At 46.0% G+C, this 8369-nt stretch overlaps 1 pseudogene; it reads left to right on the top strand.

Annotated features, from left to right (window-relative positions):
* Nucleotides 1–6319: 6319 nt before the first annotated feature.
* On the top strand, nucleotides 6320–8074 carry LOC136126427 (zinc finger protein 133 pseudogene; annotated as a pseudogene).
* Nucleotides 8075–8369: the final 295 nt, after the last annotated feature.

The raw sequence follows: 8369 nt of genomic DNA, 5'->3' as shown, positions 1-8369 counted from the left end.
ATGAACAAACAGTACAAAACCTAAACAGAGCCATGCATGCAGAGAACAGGTGGTTGCTACAGAGGGTGGGATGGGCAATCAAAAGCACAGACTTCCAGTTATAAGATAAATAAGTTCTAAGGATGTAATGTACTACATGATGAATATAATTAGTGTACTGCTGTTTTTTATATATGAAAGTTGCTAAAAGAGTAAATCCTAAGAGTTCTCATCACAAGGGAAAATATTTTTTCTATTTCTTTAATTTTCTATCTATATGAGATTATGGATGTTCACTAAACTTGTGGCAATCATTTCATGAAGTGTGTAGATCAAATCAATATGCTGTACACCTTAAATTTATACAATGATGTATGTCAATTAAATATCAATAAAAGTGGAAGAAAACGATAAAGTAGAGGGTTTGGAGGACAAATGATGAATGGAGTTTGAGCTCAGGCCCTTCCACAGTGAGTCCCTTGAGCCTATCAAGCCACTCTGTGGTTACTTTGGCATCTGGCAGAATATTTATATTGTTTCCCTGGATTAAAAGTTATTAGGGTAGGGGGCGGGAGGGAGGAGTGAAGTGGAAACCCCTGAAACCACCTCTGGCTAAGATAGTATATCAGAAACAGTACTGCAACTGGAGTATTGCAGAAGTTCCCACCACCATCAAAGAATTATAAGGTGTGGGGGTAATAGTCCACATCTTATCCCTTTTCAAACCTCAGCCCTGTGAAAACGTGGCTGATTGTGACAGATGATAGTTTATGACTAAACTTAACAAGGTTGTTGTCCCGATTGCAGCTGATATGGCAGACGTGATATCTCTCCAGGATTAGATCAACCCAGTTTGGACTATAGCTAATGATTTGGCAAATGTATTCTTGATCCCCATCAGCAGGAAAGATGAAAAAAATAGTGTGCATTTACATAGTCAGGGCAGCAGTACACAGACACTGTATTTCCAGAGGGCTATATTAACTCTTCACTAAGGTGTAGTGCACAAGGACCTTGTTCACCTTGACATTCTGCAGAACTTCTGAAGGTCTACTATCAAGATAGTAGACAACCGTATATTTATGATCTATACACAGCGGTTACAATGGACAAACTAACCTTAAAATCTCATATAGCATATACACGTTTGTGTGAGTTCAATAACACCCACACTGGTCTAACCTCGTAAAATAAGAACTCCACCAACCATGAACTTAGATGTCACAGCAATGTCAAGTTGCTGTAGAATTTTCTAGAAGCATACCTCTCAATTTCTGCATTTATCTCATTGCAGAGCAGTAACAAACAGTTCACAAACTGGCACCAGTCCACAAACCACACTTTCAGTTAGCACTACTATAGATGGCCTAGGGAAAAATGAGCGCAACAAATAAGAAATTCCACGAAGATTAAGGATTCTGCCGTATATAGAAAATTTGGGGGATGCTGGTGGTCTGGGGCAGGTTGAGACATTTTCTCTAAGATAAATGACAAGTTCTTGTATCTCATTCCTCCTACCATTTGCATTGGTGTAAGAACATGCCCTTGGGAATACTGTTTTGATCCATTATGAGGTGACTTTGAAGGCTTTCAAAAAGAACAGCCTCTGTAGCATATCCAGGCTATGTGTGCAAGTTGTCATGTCACTTAAACCATATGAACAAGAGGCAGAGAAATGTATCCATAACGTACAGCGGTATTTAGTGGAATCTTTTGCAAGCACCAATTGGTGAGACCTCTGACATGTTATTAGTAGCCCTAGTAGAGACTGAACCCATATGAAATCAACGAATTGCATAACCAGAGCTGCCCACTATAGTGTGGGTATTATCAGATCCACCAAGTTATAAGGTTGAATGGGCATAACAGCAATCCATTATGCGATGCAAATGGCACATTTCAGATTGAGGCCGAGCAGATCCAGAAAATACAAGTCAGTTGTACTGAGTGAGCCAGACTCCCATGTCTACTATATGTTTACTGATTCCTCTGCCCCAATTCACGTTTATTACCTCATGGGGTAGAAGAGTTCTTAAACGAACCAAGGGAAACAAAAAAGACCTCAGGCTGGTTTGTAAAGAGTGCAATATGACAGCACTAGCCAAAGTTGCTGCTGCATTAGAGCCCTACTCAAGAGTGACAAAAGGAAATTTTCTCAGTGGTAAATATTCCCAGAGGGCAGACAAGGAATATTATGCTTCATCATTTACTGTGGGTGAAGGAAAAGAAACCTGAGCTGTGTATATACATGATCTCTGGGTAGCAGATGGCTTGGTTGGAAGGAGCCTGGAAGGAAAAGAATTGGAAGATCAGAGACAAGGAGGTCTGGTGAAGAGTTACATAGACCTGTGGGCACATAGGTGGGCACAAAATATGCAGATCTTTGTATCTCCTCATGCTCAGCAGAGGTCATTCACTATAAAAGCAGCCCTCACCAACCGGGTAGAGCTGTCCTGTGAAATCAGCCAACCCATCTCCCCAGCCAACACGTGCTGATGCAATGATCTCATGAATAGAGTGACAGTGTGGCAAGGGTGGAAACCACACGGGGCCCCAAAGCATAGGCTTCCTCTCATCATGACTCATTTACCTATTTTCAGTGATGACTGCCTGACATGCCAGCAGCAGAGACCTACCCTGAACCCTTGATATGGCACAATTTCTGAAGGAGACCAGCCAGCCACTTGGAGACCTTCAATTACATCAGACTCCTTGCTCTCTGGAGGAGACATCCATTTGTCCTTACTGAAATTGATACTCTCAATATAAGTGTGCCTTCCTGCCTACAAAACCTCCACTGGCACTGCCATCCAAGGGTCTATAGTATGCCTAACCTATCAACATGGTCTCGCATATAGCACTGCCTTGGATCAAAGCTCCTATTTTATGTCGAAGGAGGTACACAAATGGACACATGATCATGGGATACGCTGGTTAAACCAAGTACCCCATCACCCAGAAACAGCCAGTCCAATCAAGTAGTGACTAGTCTTGAATGCTCAAGATGCCAGCGAAGGGTCGAGATGAAGATACATTATATGTATTGCAGTAATAACCTACATATGGTGCTGTACTCCAATAGCTAGAATTAATGGAAGTGGGAATCAAGGGGAAGAAATAGGAGTGGTCACTCTCACCATCACTTCCAGTGACTCAAATACAGAATTTGTCCTTCCTAACTTCACATAATTACGCTAGCCAGGTTAGAGGTCCTTGTTCCCAGGGGCAGAATACTTTTGTCAGGGGTCACGGTAAGGTTTCCACTGAACTGAAAGTTGTGAATTTGGCTATTTTGAGTCCCTCATATCAATGAACTAAGAGGCAGAGAAACGTGTTAATTTAACGACAGGGCAACTTACCCTGATTATCGTAAGTTAGAGTTGCTGCCACACAATAAGGGCAGGGAAGAGTGTGTCTGGTACCCAAGTTGTTCACAGGTATGTCACTCGGTGCTTTTATGTCCAGAGATAATACTTAGTATGCAATTATAGAAACAATAGCCCAACAAGGGCTAAGATACCTCATGGATGAACGGCTGGGTGTCCTTACCAAGACCAGTCAGAATACTCAGGAAATCCAGAATGGTTGGGAGGAGAGAAAGATGATGAATATCAATTACAACTTTGGGACCAACTAAGCAACAGTAGTTTCCTTTTTTAATCGCCTACTTTAAGTCTTTTCAGAGATTGTGACTAGCCTCTCTTTTAAAGGGAACTCTGAAACTTACTGGACTCGTATCTCCACTCAGATAACGAAGGCATCTTCTTTCATTAAAATGGGGAAGGTTCAGCATAAGCAAGGCATGGAACCAATAAACATCAAGCAGTAGCATGTGGTTCAGGCAGAATACGTGATGGCGTCATAGGGAGTGTGCTAAGACTTGTCTAAGGTCACGTGGAGAAGCAGAAGGGGAAGCCTCAAACCTAGGGCTTCTCATCTTAAATATCAAACTTTCCCCTGCATCTTGCTTTTTACTTCAGTGAGTAAGAGCCACAGAGTGAGTCTCTGGTGATATCAAGATGTGCTCACTATGGTTGCTACCCTCAAGTACTAATTTAAATTTGTTTTTAAGCATATATTTTCAAGTAAAGAATAACACAGGGCAGCCAGAGCTCAGTGCCAAAGAAATTATACAGTCAGACAGTACTACAAAGACCCTGGAGGAAAAAATACTTCCCCAAGAAGGGCCAGGTGGGCAGACCCCACCTGTTGATCTTGAATCCAGCTTTACCAATACCCACATAGAAGCAGAGGTTGGGGGAGGGCTTTTCTTGCCAATGCAATGGCCTTTAATTTGGGGTGACCCTTGTGCTGAATATGAAGCTAGGTAGATATCTGTATGCCTTATGAATGCTCACATTCTCTGCATGTCAGGCTCTCCCCCAGCCCCTCTAGTACTTGCTCAGTGGACCTAGGTACAAAGCGGCCATGGTGGCATGGATGCAGGCTACTCATGGGATTGACAACATGCACTTTGTGTCACCAAGGCTGACTTGCTTTTCACTCTTGCTGAGTGCCCAACTTGCCAAAAGCAGAGACCAACACTGAGCCTCCTGTGTGGCATCATTTCCCATGGAGACCAGAGGCAGTTTAAATAATTGGACCCCTTCCATCATGGAGGGGACAAAGAGTTGTCCTCACCGGGATGGACACATATTCTGGGTTTGGATTTGCTGTCCTTGCTTGTAACACTTCTGCTAGCACCACCATCCATGGGCTTATAAAATGCCTTATTCGCCATCATGGTATTCCTCACAACATTGCTTCTAATCAAGGAATTCATTTCTCAGCAAAAGGAGTGTGGCAATGGGCTCAGGCCCGTGGAATTCATTCTTATTACATAGCTCATCAACCAGAAACAAATGGTCCCAAAGAATCTTAGAATGAGCTACTGGAGCCTTAGCTATGGTTCCAGTTGGGAGACAACCCTCTGGAAAAAATGGGGTCTGTCTTACAGAATGCAGTATGTACTTTGACTCAGTGACCAATATATGGTGCTACATAGAAATCTTCCATAATAGGATGCAGAGATCTTAGAATCAAGGGCAGGAAGTGGGAGTACCTCCTCTCACTCTGACACCTAAAAACTCTCAGCATTTTTGCTTCCTGTCACTACAACTTTGAGCTCTGCTAGTTTGGAGGTCTTGGTTTCCAAGAGAGAAAATCTTCCACCAGGATAAATACCAATGGTTCCACTGAGTTAGAATTTGAGACTTCCCCCTGGCCATTCTGGGGTCCTTGTGCCACTGAAGCAACAGGCAAAAAAGCGAGCATTACTCTACTATTTGGGACGATTAACACCAAAAGGAAATTTAATTGCAGAAAAGACTTTGTCTGGAGCCTAGGGGATTCTCAGGGACATCCCTCACTACTTTTGTGTCCAAGAGTAAACAGTAATGAAAAATCACAGCTACCACAAATACACAGAATCTCTAAGGACTTGGACTCGTCAGGAATAAAGTTTTGGGTCACTCCCACACTCCACCAGGAAAAAAAACGCTGACCAGATAATATCCTGGATGAGGATGATGAAAACACAAAAATGTGAACAGGTAGTGTAAGAAGGAATATATATATTTAATTTATTTATATGTAATTTATTTGTATAATTTACTTTGATATATATACTTTATGACCAGGTATTCGGACAAGGACTATAGCAGTGCATATTTTCTTCTTCCTGTGTATGTGTGTGTGTGTTATTTTACTTTCTGTCCTCCTTCCCTTGTTGTCATATACGTTGTTAGAGGTTAACTTTGCAATAAAGAAGAAAATACTCAGATGGACGGCACGGAGAGAAGCTTCACCCGGGATTCGCTACATGCTTTATCCACGTGGTTTTAAGGGAAAAAAAGGGGAATCCGGGCGCTACAGTGGCCATTCTCCGATGGCTGGAGCATGTTACCCAAAAACTGCTCGCTCAGAGGCCGATGGGAGCGGTTGGCGGGCGGCGCTCTTGGGGTCACCGAGCATGCTGGGAGGCGTGGTCCCGGCGCGGCCCGAGGATTCTGGGTAGTGTAGTCCTGGCGTCCTGCTGGAGTGTCCCCCTCCCCCCCACCGGGGGCTCGAATGACCCCTTGTTCTTTGGTGGCGCTGGTGAGCGTGGCTCCAGCGGGACCCTCGCCGCAGCCGTGCCCTTCCCCGCGCGGAAAGCAGGTCCATTCCTGATGCCTTTAAGTAAGAGGAAACCCTACCCTGCCGGATCTTGAGAGTTTCCATTGACTCTCCTGAACCTTTCGGTTCTCGTTCTGACCCCTGTGGCTCCTGCCTGCCCAGAGAGGACTGCCTGGTGGGCCAGGGGAGGACTCCTGGGCTCCTGACAGCCCAGCCTCAGGCACACATGGCATTCAGAGATGTGGCTATGGATTTCACCCGGGAGGAGTGGATGCTGCTCAGCCCTGCTCAGAGATCCCTGTACCGGGAGGTGATGCTGGAGAACTACAGCAACCTGGTCTCACCGGGGATTCCATTTTCTAAACCAAAACTCATCACCCAGCTGGAGCAAGGGAAGGAAACCTGGAGAGAAGAGAGAAAATGCCCACCGGCCACTGGCCCAGCAGAACCAAAACCAGAACTCCACCTCAGTCCTTTCTGCCCTCCGGATTTCTCCAGTCAGAAATTCCGCATGCAGCATATGCTGTGTAGTCATCCTCCCTGGATCTCCTTGTGCTTGTGTGCAGAAGATCCTGCCCAGCCAGGAGATCCGTGCCCGGGGGACCAGCAGCAAGCCTCCGATGGAAGTTCCCGGAACGATAAAGCCGAAGGTCAGGAGAGAGAGGAAGCCTTTGGAAAGACAAAGAAAAGGACTTCAGGCACGTTCCCCAGGCCGCCACCCCAGAGGCTCTAGGGATGGCATCTAAGGCGTGGAGGTAGAGGCCAGCCAGCTCAGAGGGAGAACTCCGAGGAAACAGACAGACTGTTGAAGAGGATAGAAGTGTTAGGATTTGGACCAGTCAACTTTGGGGAGTGTGGACTGGGCTTCAGCAAGATGACAAACCTGCTCAGTTACCAGAGGATACACTCAGGGGAGAAGCCTTATGTGTGCAGGGTGTGTGAGAAGGGCTTTAGCCTAAGGAAAAGCCTTGCCAGACACCAGAAGGCACACTCGGGGGAGAAGCCTGTCGTATGCAGGGAGTGTGGGTGAGGCTTTAACTGGAAGTTGACGTTCATCATACACGAGAGGACACATTCGGGCGAGAAGCCTTACATGTGCAGCGAGTGCAGGCGGGGCTTCAGCCAGAAGTCAAACCTCATCATACACCAGCGGACACACTCCGGGGAGAAGCCCTACGTGTGGAGGAGTGTGGGAAAGGCTTCAGCCAACTGTCGTCAGACACCAGAGGACACAGAGGAGAAGACCATCGTGTGCAGTGACTGTGGCCTGGGCTTCAGCGACAGGTCGAACCTCATCTCACACCAGGGGACACACTCCAAGGAGAAGCATTATGTGTGTGGTGTGTGTGGGCACAGCTTCAGCCAGAATTCAACCCTCATCTCACACAGGCGGACACACACTGGGGAGAAACCTTACGTGTGTGGGCTGTGTGGGTGAGGCTTTAGACTCAAGTCACACCTCACAGACACCAGAACATACACTCAGGGGATAAGCCCATTGTGTGTAAGGACGGTAGGCGAGGTGTCAACCAGCAGTCCAGTCTCATCAGACACCGGAGGAGACACTCAGGGGAAAAGCCGTACGTGTGCAGGGAGTGTGGGCGAGGCTTCAGTCACCAGGCAGGTCTCATCTGGCACAGGCAGAAAGACTCAAGGGAAAAGCCTTACCTGTGCAGGCAGTATGGACTCGGCTTTAGCAGTAAGTCAGCTTTAATCACGCACAAGTGCGTACACTCAGAAAAGAAGCCCTGTGTATGCAGAAAGCATTGCCAAGGCTTTCCCCAAAAGTCACACCTCGTCTTACATCAGATGACACACCAGGGCAAGAAGCCTGATGTGGGCAAGACGTGTGGACAGGGCCTTAGCCAGAAGTCTCACCTCAGCAGACACTGGAGGATGAAGTCCGCCCACCACAAACTGACTTCAGTCTGACCCTGAGGCCTACTTGGGGCAATCTTCTGAACCCTTACACTCTCTTTGAAAGTGAAGAGGTGGCAAGGACTGAATGATCAAACGTCTTATACTTTCATGAAATGCATTCCGTAAGTGGTCAAAGGACATTTGAGCTCATTTACTTCTTCCATGCTAAGTCTTCATGTTTCGTGGCCTTTTGTTCTAATAAACTGTACCTTTACAAAAAGAAAAAAGAAAATACTCAGATGATGAAGCTCTCTTTTGAAGAGAGTAGTCAACGCAACCTGGTAATGGACAGGTGACTGTCCCCCAGAGATGGATACAATGACTATGGAAAGTTTGCATCTCCTCATCTTGAGAAG

The sequence above is a fragment of the Phocoena phocoena genome, chromosome 8 (assembly GCF_963924675.1).
Source record: "Phocoena phocoena chromosome 8, mPhoPho1.1, whole genome shotgun sequence".
In the NCBI taxonomy this organism is placed as follows: Eukaryota; Metazoa; Chordata; class Mammalia; order Artiodactyla; family Phocoenidae; genus Phocoena; species Phocoena phocoena.
The sequence above is the reverse complement of the archived record's forward strand: the minus strand, read 5'-3'. Positions and strand labels throughout refer to the sequence as shown.